Genomic DNA, 16,540 nt, shown 5'->3' with positions numbered 1-16,540 from the left:
TGTAAGTCTAAATTGGTTTTGATTATTAGTTTTGAAACTTACGTTTTCTTTTAAAACTAAATTAGTTTTCCGCTGCTGATTTTTGAAACTAGCCTTAACGTTTTAACACGTGGCTGTAGCACACCAGTAATTCTCTCACAGGTTATTAAAAGTATTTACAGGTTACCACAAGTTATTACAGGTTAATACAGGTTTGGAAGAGAGAATTATTGGGGTGTTACAGTATGAGATTCCATCACTAAAAACCTCAACCAAACAAAAAAAATAGATGAAATGTATGCTAACTCCATTACAATCCATTCCAAATTATCCAACCAAACGACCCCTTAGTTTGACTAAAATAGACCACTTTCATTTGTCTTTATTTTGATTGTTTATGTAGGTTTGCTTTTCAAATAAAGAGTTTGTAGATGATTTCGTTTGAGAATCCAAACTTATCTTCAGACTCTACAAAATTAAAATAATTTATTCCAAAACACTCACCCTAGACTCATCTTCGGATCTTTTGAAACTAAAAGGGGAGCTCTAACCACTTGAACTATCCCTCACTCTCATATTCTTACCCTTAGTAGTAGACAACCGAACCTATAAGTAAGAGACTAAGGGGGCGTTTGGTTTGACTAATGGAAATGGAGTTGAAAGAAAACAAATAAAAGGGAGGAAATGAATCATTTAACTCTTACCTTTTCATTTTTTGGTTTAATCATGGACTAGAATCACTTAAACCTATCTTCCTTTATTTTTGTTTGAGGAGAGTAAAGGTAATTGTTACCTTAGGCTTTAGAGAGGTAACAATTGGTGGAAACTATTACCTGGTTTTCCTTAGGTAATGGTAATTGTTATTCAAACCTTCCAACCAAACACTTGGTAATGGTATTGGTTTATTTGAATCCGTTTCCAATAAAAAAAAAAAAAAAAACCTCCAACCAAACATGCTCTAAGAGATGAGATAAGAGTATAATTAGCGTGCATTTACCAATTTGCCCCTCGATAGAAATTGGGCAGCCCTCCAATTATGTACCCCGAATTCTTACTAGTAGTAAACTAGTAACTAGTAAGTTGTAAGCGATTATAGAAAAGTGAAAATCTGGTGATCTTCCCGGCAAATTCATCACTTTGATCGTTTAATCAAGAAATGCAGGGTGGATCAACTGGCATTGGTTATGGTCTTAAGTATCAGGTTTATCTCTAACCCTAACCCTAATTTCAGCTCTATCTTGTTCATCACCAACAATTTTCCCCCAATTTTATGCTCTTATATACTTGTTTGATTAATCGATTCCAATTTTTTTTGATCATACAGGCAAGGTGCATTGCCGATGTTAAGGCGGATACGGATCACACCAGCTTCATCGCCGGTACTCTATCTCTTAAAGAAGAAAATGAGGTGAATTTCATGAACTAATTTCGTGTTTTGTCGATTGATTTTAATAATTTTTGAATTTATGAAATATATGTGAGCTTTTAGGAATTCTGAAATTTGGGTGATATTTTTGGGGATTAGGTGCATTTGATTCGTCTTTCTAATGGTGGAACTGAGCTTGTATGTGAAGGATTGTTCTCTCACCCAAATGAGATCTGGGACCTTGCTTCTTGTCCTTTTGATCAGCGTATTTTCTCTACCGTCTTTTTCAATGGTAATGCATTGATTATTATATTTTCTTTGCGTTTCGATTTATTTATTGTAGTTAGACTTGTAGAAAATGCTACTTTAGTTGATGTCTTTGTGCACATTTGTTGATATATTGGAATGTGATTGTTTGTGATTGTCATTTGTCGAAACTATTTTTCACTTGGTTCATGTGTATTTTCATTTTTATTTGAATTCAGAACTTGAAATGTCATTTAATGTGGGCCGGTGAAGGAGGGAAAAGGAATACCGTTTGTGTCAAGATATTCTTTTATTGGAGAAATTGCAAGGTGTTTCCTAGGAATGCATTGGGGCATACTTACAAAATTAGATATAAGCATCTCCTGATGATTGCATCTTATTGAAAAAAATTTCTGACTAATTTCAAAATTTCCAGTTTCAAAGTGTTAAGATCACCCGTCAAAAAAAAAGAAAGTGAAATGCAGAGAGTCAATTAGTCAAACACGTTTTTGTTCAACTAAGGTACGTTGTAATGATGATGTTGCCTGTTTAATGCATACCTGCATTAACCATCAGCAAGACAGCTCCAGTTTTTCCGAACAAACTATGACAACTTAATCTGTTTGGTTTATCTACTATCTATGCTCATATTTTTATTCCATGCACATATCTGTTCGTTCACCAATATCTAAGGTTCTTTCATGTTGCTGTACAATAGAAGATTCAAACCATGATCCAAACCAAGGAGACCAGAAAAACTTTAAATAATAACCTTAATGATGAGAAGATTTCCGTTTGATTGGAATTTTCTTCTAACATGAACTTCATAATAACATGTCCTTCTGTCCCAGACATATGTAATTTATGTAATATAAAGATTGCATTATTCGGCTTTTAAATTTTAATGGTGGGAGAATTGGATTCTTCTCGCTAATGATTATAACAAATACCCGTGACCAAGTTACGAAATTTTCTTTTTCCCTCTAAATTTTCCATCTTGTTACTTACCATTTTTCCCATTATATAAAGGTGAATCATATGGAGCAGCCATATGGCAGATTCCTGAATTGTATGGCCAGTTAAATTCGCCTCAGTTGGAAAGGATTGCTGCTCTTGATGCACACAGTAGTAAAATTAAAGGGTGAGCTTTCAGTTATACAGTTTTGGGAGAATGTTCTGATTTGTTTGCTTCGTACTCAGTCAGGGATCTTAGTCATCATGTTGACTTTACTTTTTTAGTTAGTTCACTGGCTACTAACCTTTTTTTCATTACATGTGAATTTTGGTGCTGAGACTTATCTGATCCTTTCCTTCTACTCTGTACATGGGTGATCCCTTTTAAATTTTAGCTATGCTATCACCTCCAAGTGTAACTTTATGATTCTCTGTCTGTCATTAAAGATTTGCTATCGAGTTGAAGAAAAGAAAGATGAAATAAGAATTTTAGAAAGTAGGAACTATGCCATTTACTGATGCATAAAAGATGCTCAGCCATCGCTTTCTCATTTAAGAATATTAGGATTTTCTCTCAGGTTTGGAGATTTACGGCTAAGTTTTGGAATTCGGAGTGTTAGAGACTGACTGATAGGTTAATGTTAGGCTTAAGCGCAAACAATTGGCATTGGTTATTGTATTAAGAAGTATTGAGGGGGAGTTTTATAACAAGCATTATTCAATATCCATTACTCTCTTGCATTCGACAATCAGCCCATTTACTTCAAGCACAAGAGGAGACTGGTCTCCTTGTTTTGTGTGGTTTTCTGCTATCTAGATTGGATCCTTCAATTTCTTGTTTCCCCTTCTTTCTGTTTCTGATCAGGTCCTTAATTTTTACTGTAAAATTTTCCTGGATTTTGTTAGACATTATACTTATACTGTCTGGCACATGGCCTTCTGCAGCAGTTTGCTGACTAATCGAAAATTTGTGGAATGTGCTGTTTGGGTTCTTATTTTTTACTTGTCAGTTTTAGCATTCTTGAATGCTATAGTTATTTAATGTGTCTATTCTGCAGTGTTCTTTGGTGGCCTACAGGAAGCATGATAAATTAATTAGCATTGATGAGCAGAATCTATTCTTGTGGAGTTTGGATTCTTCAAAGAAGACCGCTCAGGTATTTGGATCCTCTCTCAGTGAAGTTCGGTTTCATGTAAAAAATTTGGGTCCCTAAAAATTGGAGATGTATATGTTTATAATAAAGCTAAGCCCACAATGGCCCCTTCCCCCTTTGATGGACATGATTAATAGGAGAGTAGAGAAGGGTATATTTTGTTTTCACTTTGTGGGTCCTATTTCCTGAGGTAAAGGTCGTGGACTGGAATTTTTTGAAATATGAAATTCTTACTTCTTTTGGTCTCTCAACTTACTTATTTAGAAATTGAGGTAATTTGCAATGAAAAATAGTTGAGAAGTATAAAGTTGTGATGTAGTATTTGCAACAAGCATAAAACCTTGAATGTCCTTGATATAATTTTTGTGCCCTACTTCATAATTGAGCTGTACCTGTATATAACAGAAAGATTGTGGTAGTTTCCCATTTCCTCTGAGTTTCGTCTTACATTGCCTGGAGAAGTGACTTGGCTACTTGTATTGAATTTTTTAAAAGCTGAGCTCTTCAGATGTTAGAAGGACTTTTATAATTTGTCTGTTTGAGGTGTGAAAGTGCTCCTGCTTCCTACAGCATTTTCTGATGTGTCTTTAACCTGTCCTTGCTGCAAATTTATTTCTATCAGCTTACAATTGTAAGATAATACTAAACCACCTTCCTCTATGCTTTTCTATTATGGACATATGGTCTAATATTACTTTTATCATTTGCAATAAACTTTTCTAAGTGTTCTACTAATCTTCCCAATATGCACTAATTATGATGAAGCCTAAAAATGATCAAAGAATGGACAAAATAGAAGTAAGTGGTGAATATGCAGAGTTGGTCTATTTATCATGAGTTCAAGACCATGAAATAGCCTAATGATAAAGTACCTTAAACGAGTTACCAGTTTAATGAAAGATGTCTCTTTCTAAGCTTGAGATAATTAATCCATATTTATTCACTTGGTGACGGGTTCACGACTGTAGAATGAAAGTGGTTCTGGTTTTAGTCAAAAGGGGCTCCAAACTTGGCCATTACTTCATTCCACTTCTTGAGTTTTCCCACTATGTTTTCTCAGTCAGCAACTATAGCTATCAGGGCCTGTATCCAATCCATTCATGTATCTAAATGACTTTTCAAATTTTGCAACATTGTTTGTCTTCAGCATCATATCATCCTTTAATTTTCCTCCACTTATATATTAAATTGTTACTTCACATATAAAAGAAAATCCTTATCTGTCACTTTTTCTCTGGGTGATCAAATCTTAGTTAACACATATGTGTCTGATTCCCCGAACAGATATAAAATTTGAGTAACTTTAGAGCATAACTTTGACCTACTTTTTTTTTAACAATAACTTTGACCTACTTTTAGTACAACTAATGCTACAATTACTTGTATAAATTTGCTTGTATTATATCGATGTCTTTATATTATTTACCCTTATTTGCTCCTTTTCCCAAATAAACAATGTTATCCTCTTCATCGTTTTCTCTGATAAAATTAATTCTTTAGGACCATTGTAACTAGGATTACCACTATGTGCTAGGTAGAATAAAAAAACATACTCAGTGACCTCGACAACCCCTTCACACATGGCATTCATTTTGGGTAATTGTTGATTTGTTGTAAAAATTGAAAATGCACAAGGGGAAAGAAAATGCTTGCGAGTTTGACATATTTATGGTTACAGAGGCTGCAAAAGGTTAATGAGTCTACCATACCTGTATTTTCGTCTGCATTGGGCTTCATTTTTGCTAATCAATTCGTATTTATGTCTTTATAATGTGTTATATCTCATGCAAATGTGCCTGCTTTCAATTCAACATCATCTGATTCTTTATTTGAATGTTCCTGTGTTTTCTAGGTACAGTCACAAGAATCAGCTGGTGTGCTTCATTACCTAACTGGTGGAGCATGGGATCCTCATGATGTGAATTCTGTTACATTAACTAGTGAATCAGCAATCCAGCTCTGGGATTTACGGACAATGAAGTATGTTCTGATACTTGCTCTCACCGTTGATACTTTCTCCTCTTTGTCAATGTTTGTCTCGAAATTAGTATAGGTAGTACATGGACACTTGTTTTGGACTGGAGGAAGTAAATACCTTCCAGCAGACATTACTGAAGCCTGAAGGATTCATTTTTCCGGATTTATTTGATACTGATTTGTTTACTTTATATGTATAATTCTCTCCATTAAGTCAATTATTTGACCACTTTGTTTTATTTGTGGCATCTAACCTATCAAGGCTTTAAATTATATTTGATTGACAGTCTATGGGCCTTTCTCGAAAAGGTTCTATGTAGAGACCATGTTCATGTAATTAGGTTTCTTTTGATGCCAGTTAAGGGGCCTTCCATCTATTTAGAGATAATGATATTATTACATCAGCTGCTTTTCAATGTGTAATTAGGTTTCTTTTGATGGCAGTTATGTTTGTACAATGGCAGCTTGGCCTCCTGCTAGCTGAACATATGTTCCCTGCGACATGCTGTGTTTACGTGCTGTTGGACTAAAAATTTCTATTTTCTTCAGGATGAATAACACAATTGAGCAAGTGCATGCCCGCAATGTGGATTATGATGCCAAAAAGAGCAATATTCTGGTAAGTTGCTTATTTAGCTTAATGAAGGTCGTAGCTCCAACCTTTATTGCTAACGCTTTTAGTATAGTGCTGATTGTAGTTTCCATCCAAAAGTTTCGTAAATAAACTAAAGAAAGACCTGTGCCCATCACATATTTGAATTACTTTCTCAGTTAATAATTATCTTCATGTATACTCTTTTAGATGTCCCAAAATTATCTTCCTATCATCTGTTTTGATAGGAAAATTTCCTACACCACACGTTTTGGGTCTTTATTCTTACTACTTTTTGTTTCTCCGTCATATTAGCATTTTTTCTCACAATTCCAACTCTAGGGTTTCCCTCTTTATCCACACTTAATTTTTTTTTTTGTAAACATTTAACCACTTTATGGCCATGTCAACTAGATTTCTTAATATGTGTGACAAAGCCTTACCGGAAAATAATTGTGGGCAGAGGAGTATATCAGAAAATATGGGTCTGGTGAAGATTTTTCTGTATTGTTATCCAATCACACCGATTGCGCATAAGTTCCCAATTGCTGAACAACACTTGCATAATTTCAACTTGTGTGAAAAAAGTTCAGACAACAGCTCTGGACGAGATATTCTTTAACAGTTGACGGTGCATGGAAGCCTTTTGATGGTCATGATTTCTCCCAGATTCATTGATAGAATCTGTTACAGTGAATATCAAAGACAGTTTAACATGAAATCACAGTATACTAGGGCATGTAGGATGTATACTATTTTTTTTTAATGCTATTGACGTATAAGTGCTGGCGGTTTACCTATTAGAAGAAAAGGTTTTATTTTTTGACGTGAAGGTGGAAGAAATGATGCGGCATTGGGACCAGGAAAGATAGCTAATACCTTTAGACTATATGAAAGAATGTCTGGACAATTTAATTCCTAATATAAAATCACAGTATTTTAGGACTTGTAAATTGGATAATAGTTTTTAGATGCTATTGACATATCAGTACTGTAGTTAAGGGAGAGGATTCCCTGAGCAATTAGAGAACTCAAAATTCTATTTTCTCTCTTAAATTACCGGCTCCTTTCAAAGGTGGTAATATATGGTTGAATCAGCTGTGAATTTGTACTTAATATTATAAGAAAAGTCCCCTGCTCATGATGCCCATGGTAATGAAATTTCATCCCCAAACATGTGTTTTTCTTTATAGATTTCCATGGCCCCGTCCGTCAAAGTGGTAGTGGATGATATTGATATTTATTATATATATATATATAAGAGAGAGAGAGAGAGAGAGAGGAGAGAGAGAGAGAGAGAGAGAGAGAGAGAGAGAGAGAGAGAGAGAGAGAGAGAGGATTTCCAAAACAAAACAAAAACCTGTTTGCCAAGAATGTTTTAAAAGTTGAAACCTGTTCGCCAAGAATGTTTAAAAAATAACTTTTACAAATTTAACCATTTTTTGCAGAACCACGCGAAAAAACAGAAATCACTTTTAGTGGTTTCTCTTTCCTCTCTCCTTTCTCCTTCATTTTCAGATATTCATCTGGTGCTGCACCCTTTTTCCTTCTCCTACTTTTCTCAATCTGTTTCTCACTCCATTCCTTTTTCCTCTCTTCTTGAATTTTAATTTTGTGTTTTCATGTGATTAAATTGGGTGGTTAATTAACAATAAGAAGAACAATGCTTCAAAATTTTCATTCTCATCTTATCCTGTCCCTCACTAGCTTTCTCTCTCCTTTAAAGTTAAAAACCAACCTCCAACGACATTGAGAGCAAGAGACCCTCCATTGACAATTTAAATTTACGAGAGTGAAGGGTCATTCAAGTGTGGAGAGAGAAGAAAAAAAAGGCTGTTTTGTGAGTAATAACTCCACTAGATCTTTACTCGTCATGTGTACTGTACTAAAAATAAAGGGCTGTTTTGTGCTAGTTTTGGAAAATTAGACAACCAAATCAAATATTATACTTCAGTTCTGACAAACTAATAACTAAAAAAAGAGAATGTTACCAAACGAGCCCTCCGCTTCCCGGGCCACCTTTACATTGAGGCCCATGCATGGAAATTTTAGGTCACATGCAGAAACCCTTGCTCTATGAGGGAGACATCGGATTGAAGATTTGTTTATTGAGGTGTAGTTTTTGTAGTTGCTAGTTGGATTATGTCATAGTGGCAAGAGAATAAAAAATAAAATAAAATAAAGGTTTGCACTCTGCAAAGGGCAAGAGAAACGTGTTTTTAGAGAAGAAAAAATGTTAGGACTTTGGATAAAATGAAGCTGCTTTTTTTGCAAAAGAAATAAATTACCTGTTTGCTAAAGGAATACTGAATATAAAAGGCTAAAGTATATACTTATTTTAGGTTTATGAAAATCGAGAATCCATACCTCTAATTCATGCATTATGTTAAAAGGTGCTGTCTTAAGCAAGACTTTACCATGTGGCATCTTCCCTCCACGTGGCACTACACTTCTTCTTTTAACTTCAAGAAATAGAGCGTATTAATACTTGAACTTGCAAACTCTTAGAATAAAAAGTTGGTTTTCTACCACTAATACGAGGTAGAAATTATGCCTTTTTACTTAATTAGTTGTATTGATATATATATATATAATATATATATATATATATATATATATATATATATATATATATATAATATATATATATATATATATATATATATATATATATATATATATATATATATAAACATTTTTTTTCCTATAATTTAATATCATTCCTTCATTGTTCATAATCTAATTAAACACACCTGTTATTATTTTGTACATGGTTCAATAAAATGAAAAGTCAGTCTTATGGATTTGCACAGAGTTTTTTTATTGATTTATAGAAGGCATATGACAAGGTACTAAGAGAGATGCTTTTTGGTGGGCAATGACAAAGAAGGGAATACCGCGTAAGTTTATTAATCTACTTAAGCATATGTACCAAGACGTGAAACAAATGACAGGACTTGTGGAGTTACAAGAAATTTTCCTATTATTATTGGTTTACACCAAGTCCTTTTATTTTGTACGAAGTAACATGGTTTGTTCAAGATTTGATAGAGTTGTATTTATTGTTCGTTAATGAGTTTGTATTGGTACATGAGGCTAGAGCTGGTTAATGCTAAGTTGAAGCGATAGAGGTAAAAGTTTGAATCTTGAGGGTTTTGGCTAAGTATAGCCTGTATAGGTGTAAAGCTGAGTGCATGGACTATCATATAGTACTAGGAGGAGACAAAGTGAGGATGTAGTGACATTATATGGTTGGGAGTTCCCCGTTAGTGAATGTTTTAAATACCACCAATCGATTTTTCAAAGAAATGGAGATAATTTTTAGGATGTAACTCATATAATTTAGTCCGTTTGGCTCACACAATAATTCTTAGGAATGCCAAACAGAACCATGAACCACAAATTGTATCCTTTGTCCCCAAATAGCGGAACAAATGCAACCCAGGAAAAGATGCCGGTCCATTCCAAGTTGCTGGATGGGGCAACCAGGTGGACCAGCCCCTCAAACTAAATTTCAGGTCTAGGTTTAGTTCAATCCACAATCTGCTTGCCAGAGAGGAGAAAGAATGAGGGGAGGAAAGATAATGGTGTTGCAAACTTGCTGTTGTCTAGTGACACTGGCTTTTACTCTTCTTTGCATTATACTCATCAAAAAAGGGTTGGCAAGTGGGGATTTAATGAGGACAAGTGATTTCTTAAAGCTCAAAATTGTGTTATGGCTTTGCATATGTTAGCATCCAATTGATTTCTTTCCTAACTAAAACAGGGAAAAAACATATTTTGGCACAAATATTTCGCTTATCTTTTAAAACTCCCATTGACTCAAATAAATACATTTCAGCATTCATCGGTCAAAAGGAAATCACATACATTTTTTTAAAAAATTTCCTTATTCATTTTGTACATAATTGTACCGAATTCATAATTTTTTAGGGCTTTGCATATTTGTTTTTGTACCTCGTATTGAATAGATTTATGTCATGTAACATTGGGCTCAAAGTGAGGTTAAAAGTAAAAAGCTAGTATACTGGTAAGAATGTTGGCCATTTAAAAAAAAAAAAAAAGCATATTAAGATAGCTATAACAAAGATTTCTTAGTGGAGATGGATGTGTGGGAAGTGGTAACATTTTAAAAAATGAAATTAAAGATGTAGATATTTGGAGGAAAGTTAGAATTGTGGAGATATTGAGGATAAGATTCAGTGGAATTGACAATGTTGGTTTAGGCATGTGAGATGTGAATCTAGGGTAAGGAAGGTAGATAGTTGGGATAATGCCAAGGGAGGCTTAAAATGACTTGGATGGATGTAGTTGAATATAACATGAAGAATGTGGGTTCACAAAATCAAGTTACAATGGATAAAAACTAGAGGAGAGGATCTATGTGGATGACCACATGAGATAGATTTTTTGTTTCATGCTGCCAATCCCATCCTTTTGGGAATAAGGCTTTGATTATGTTACTACGTAACAACTGGTTTGATCAACCCCTTGGATTCTTAATGTTAAGTTGGAAATAATAAGCTCTTTTTAGGTAAATATCATAAGAGTTATCTTATATGAATAATTATGGTTCACAAATGTGATGTTACAAAATACAAAGGAGTCCTAATTTTTTAATATATACAAAATGTCTGAGTTGCCTAAGAACTTCATGTCTTGCATGGTTGCAATAACTAGTTTATTAAATGAAAAATATTGAATTTTTGCAACTGTGCAATGTGTGGTGAAAACTAAAGATGTAGAAACAAAAGAAATGAACACTGATGACCATTATATTGCCAGTTATTTGACTTGTTTCCTGTTAAGTAATAAATCTTTTGTACAATTGGTTGATGATACACTTTCATCCTAACAGAAGGTGCATCATCTACTTGTGCTCAAAATCAAGACAAGCTCACCACTTCCAAAAATTTAAAGAATTGTCCAGTCTAGCACCTTTTGTTAGAATCTCATAAAATACATATCTGAGACTCTGAGCCTAGGTAGTGTATTGACCCTCTCAAAATGGCAGTTTACAGTCTTAAAATGATGCTAAGTATTTTCTCTTCAGCTCTTTAAATTTATTGCTCATAATTGAGGCTATAATTCTCATCTTGGAAGCTATCTAAATATGTAAAAGGAAGAGTAGCTTGCAAGAAGCTCACTTGAAGTACATACAGCTTCAGGCGAGCTTAGTATCTACAAAGTAGCTTATTATAGTATATACAGCTTCAGGTGAGCTTATTATCTACAAATTAGCTTGCAAGAAGATCACCTGAATGCATTAGTATATACTTTGTTGATCTTGTTGCTGAAGCTGTTATTTTTATTGCTTATGTTAAGAGTCTGAGCCGTGATGTTAATTAGTTCATTATCAATTAGGTAACTGCTGAGGATGAGTCTGGAATACGCATTTGGGATCTTAGGATGTTAAAGGCTCCCATCACCGAGCTTCCTGGCCATGCACACTGGTAAAAGATCACAACAATAATGCAGGCTGTCTCTGCTTCATTTTTTTTCTTTCTGATTAGCTGTGGACTTTTATTTATTTTTAACAATGTGGTTGTATGGTGAGCGTAGTCTGTTTGGGCAATGGCTCCATTGTTCTTTCAATACCTAGTGCATGAGCTGTATCTGCTGTAAGGCCTGTAATTGACTGTATAAATAAATTATGAATGCTTGAAGGCTATAGTTGTCTGTGTTGATGAGCAATGATGCTTTAATTATTATAGAATCTTAGATGTATTCTGAAATAATACAGGGATAAGTTCCAAGTTGCCTGCACTTAATTTATAATTTCGATTAATTTTTCAGAAAAGCCATTCATATCACTTGTAAGAATGCTCGTGTGGCAATATTTGAAAGCAAAGCTTGCTGCTATCTTCCTTCTTGTCAAGTGGTGTACTGGATGATATGTAATTTATACTATTAGAAGCTAAACATAAATCCAGTTTGTTGTTTACCATGTTATTGCCATAAGACCATATTAATATTGTTTATAAATAGAAGATATGATGAGCTACTTGCTGTTCTCCTTCTTGTTGTTGTTGTGCTGCTGTTATTATCCTTGTCAAGTTGAGCTTTTATTAATTTGTTTAAATCGGAAACTGACTCTATTTGACCTTTCCATTTTCTGAACTTGATGAGTAAAACTTAGGGTCCTGTCTACCATCTTTAAAAAGCTGTAATTGCACTGTAGCAGCTATCCCTTGTTGCATGGTCGGGGCCTTAACTTCCTTAAATGTTAGGTTGCAAATAGAATGCATACCAGTATGTTCATATGACCACTTATCTCCCTAGGCATTCGTAATTTGCTATGCTTTGCTTTCTTTTATTCATTTTCTGTTGTTTTGACTGACTAGTAGCTTGTAAAAGTTATCCTGTAATTATACCTCTCTTAATACGGCTTCATGTGCTTTTGCTGACAGGACATGGACAGTGAAGTCTAACCCTGAGTATGATGGTCTAATATTGGTACTCTCTCTTTCCTTTATATATAAATTGTACATTTATCAGCACACCCCATTCTGCAATTCACGTTATGCAAACCATAGAAGTAATAGGTTGGTTACTTTCCATTGGCAGAAATTAGAGCTTAAAACATATGGCAATTTATCAATCATCTATGCTCACTGTCACAGTCACTTATCTGAAGAATGAGTTCAGAATTGTTATTTGTGGTTGAATCATTCCTCCAAAGTCTTTTTCTTAAAATATTTACATTTATTAAGCGAGCCATTTTTTTGTGGTATACAACGAAAAAAGTTGCATCTATAAGAATATTGATAAAGCTGCCACTCATGCAGAGTGCTGGAACAGATTCATCTGTCAGCCTATGGCAAGCTCCTACACAAAGCAGTGAGGATATATCACCTGAAAGGTATTCTTATTATACGAACTGTAAATTTTAGTCCAATCTATAACTTTGCTTTTGTAATAGTGTAATTCACCTAAATTTGATGTTGTTGCAGTTTGTTGGAGTCCCTAACTAAGCGTGTAGACCCTTTACTGAACTCTTACAATGATTACGAAGACAGTGTTTATGGTATATCTTGAGACAGCTCTGTCCTTTTCTTCATTTTTCTTCATTGTTTTTTACTATCTAGTTACCCGGAATCATTTTCAGGCCTTGCTTGGAGTTCTAGGGAGCCCTTGATTTTTGCATCTTTGTCCTACGATGGAAGGGTAAATTCATTGTTCTCAATTAACTAGGGAAGAGGCCTTGAAATAAAAATCAGCTCTCCAAGAGAAGTGTTGCCTGTTTTCTTTTGGTAGTTATAATAAAAGTATAAAACCTGTGGGATGATTTGATCTTGAATTTCTCTTTGTTATTAAACAGGTGGTAGTGGAATCCGTAAAACCTCATCTTTCCAAAAAGTGAAGACCCATGTATAATCCCAACTTGTAAGTTTATGATTTTTTTTTTTTTTTTTTTTTTTGGGGGGGGGGGGGGGGGGGGGGGGAGGGGGTGGGGTGGTGGCTTGTCCGGGCAACTGTTTTTGCTCATTTACTGGAGTAGAAGCTTTAATAAGTAGCAGGTCTTGGTCTCGATGTGCAAAATAGCCCTTTGGTTTATAATAGTTTTCTTTTTTGCTTGGCTGGGTAACTATTACTTATGTTTTCAGGTTGTGCTTGATGTTTGTCTCCAGATTACGAATTGGATGTTTTGAGGTATCAGAATTAGTTTCAAGCGTTTACTCTATGGATTTAGTATAAGGGCCCTGTATATTGACATTCATTCATCAATCCATTCCATTTTCTTCATTGAGGAGTGGATAGCGGTATCTTGATTTTTGCAAGAGATTTTCTTGCACGTTATATGTCAAAATTACTGGTTCCTGCGTGAGGTTTCCTTTTCTACAAAGCCTGTAATTCCTCTCCTCTTGGTAAAGACTTTTGTGGGTATATTTTTGGGAATGTTATACTCTTAGGTCAAATACCGCGGATATATCTGAGCAAGCAGGTGAAGTTTCTTTGATACGTTATTCACAACAATCTGATTTTCGTCGAGAAATAATCATAGGTTCCATGCGTGTTCAAAGACGTAAAATAGTTATTTGGGAATTGTTTCAACCAAATATACATTCTCCGCTTTTTTTAGACAGAATAGATAAATCCTCTTTTTTTTCGGCTACTTTTTCCGGATTAATTAAAGGGATTTTAAAAAATTGTCTGGGACAAAACTCAGAATTGCGGATTCCCCCAATGATCGTAGTACCAAGTACTTCCTGGCGAGCCTTTTGGAAGGCCTTGCGTGATGTCACCAGGTTTCGATCCAGACTTTGAATCTGCAGCTAACAAGCTACTATGCTTAATGGGAAGAATGGACCTGCCAATTTGGGAAGAGAATGTAATTGTATTCGAGTTCATTTGTATTTGGTAATATGTTGCTGTGATTAGGTTCTGTAGTTGGTCTAATTCATCAGTAATTTGATGATTATTCCTTGGCTGTCTGTTATTTTTTAAGGCGTTGAATCTGTTGTGTTGTGACGGCCTTTAAAAGCTAGCACAAACCATGAACCAAAAAAATGTATGTGGTTTCATAACTGTCTCTTTACCTTTACATCATTCTTTCTTTTTTTGGAACCTACCTTTACATCATTCTTGAAATACCTTTTATATACACCAAGGTGCACATAAAGTAGGTGCACCTAAGGCTAGCTTTTTCCTCTTAAAATGAGCAAAAAAATATCAAATAAGTAGAAAATCCCCTTGGGTGCACCTTGCACCCAAATGTTATATAAATAAGTAGAAAATGAAATATTTTTTTTAACCAAATTCACTCCACTTGAGAACCACATACGGTATGTAGTATGTCATCCCTACCTTATTATTTTTCTACTACTATCAATCTCTAACCGCACCTGATTACCCCAATTTGTGACTTGAAAACGATGACCTGAAATTGACTTGGTATCTACCTAACTCGACTCGAAGTAGAATTGACCGGACCTTGTCTTGATACCTAAAGTGACCGGACTTAATTGTACGCGACCCAAAATTGACTTGATACCCAAAATTGAATTGACCAAAATTGACTCGATACCCGAAGTGATTTGACTTGATTTTAATTTGAATTAATTGACCCGAACAAACTAGATCCATCAACCAATTAAAGTCTTAATCTCATAAGTGGGGTCGGCTACATGAACCAAAAGTGATTATTCCGTATAGTTATCCACAAAATTCTTTTTCCTCCATCTCTTACGATCAAATACCTCATTCTCATGCAAATACATTTGCTTCAGATTCTTCCTAACTTCTTTCAGTTAAGTTTTTTTTTTTTTCCTCTTTGGACAGTGGTTACAATGAACAAACAAACTAAGCTAGAAAGGTTGTCTGGCCTTCTCTAGCGACCAGACTCGTTACTACTAGGGGTGTTCAAAAATTGGTCCGGACTGAAAAAATTACAAACAACACTAACAACCTTTTTTTGAGGGTAGTCGGAGAGGATCGGTGATTGGAAGGCGTCATCCTTTCGCTTCATACCAACACGACATATACCTGTGCATACCTTGGCTACCTTGGACCTCTTCTTTCACATCGATTCTCGATTTGTGACGGTGTTTTGGTCAAAATCTGATTGCCAGATAAGACCACGTTCAAAATAACATCTAGATCAATTTGAATGAGAATGGCAATGCAGGTTCAAGGAAATAGATAAAGGGGTATGCAAAGAACGAGCAAAGGGAAAGGGGAGAAGAGAGACGAGATGATGACGCAAAAAACCCCAGGAATAAGGGTAAAAACTGCGGTGGCAATGAGTCCTCCACCAATCCACTAGGTTGACAGGTTAAAACGGATACAATTTAAATTTACAATATGATAATAACGATGCTTAGGATTGCTAAAAAATACTTGATTTCTATGAGTAATAAGGCAGTGATATTTGGGATGCCTTGATACAATGATTGTTCTCCTATTTATATCATAAGAAACAACTTGAGGAACTTCAACGGCTTCATTCCGAATTCCATGGAATCCGAGGCTAGGGGGTTGAGGTAGTTCCTACTTCCTCGCCCTTATCCTTGAAGACTTATCCATTGCAGTTTTCATTGGTCTTCATTAACGGCGTGCTGGTGCTTCGTGGTTCCGTTATTCATGGCAGCTCCCTTGACTTGTTCAAATAAGGATACCCTTAGAATATTCCTTAGAAAGGTTTTTGTTTGACTTTGCCTAATACCTGGGACCAGGTAACTGATCACGTAGCAACCTGTAACCTACAACCTAGCAACCTGCAAACAAGTGAACCTGAGATGAAAATTTAGGCATAACAGTTTGCCCCCAACT

General features: G+C 35.0%; 1 pseudogene; it reads left to right on the top strand.

Moving 5' to 3' along the window:
• The first annotated feature begins 1,043 nt into the window (after positions 1–1,043).
• Positions 1,044–14,813, top strand: LOC110694066 (annotated as a pseudogene).
• The last annotated feature ends 1,727 nt before the right edge of the window (positions 14,814–16,540 follow it).

This window comes from Chenopodium quinoa, unplaced genomic scaffold, assembly GCF_001683475.1.
Source record: "Chenopodium quinoa cultivar QQ74 unplaced genomic scaffold, ASM168347v1, whole genome shotgun sequence".
Classification (NCBI taxonomy): Eukaryota; Viridiplantae; Streptophyta; class Magnoliopsida; order Caryophyllales; family Amaranthaceae; genus Chenopodium; species Chenopodium quinoa.
This window is presented reverse-complemented; position numbering and strand designations above follow the sequence as displayed.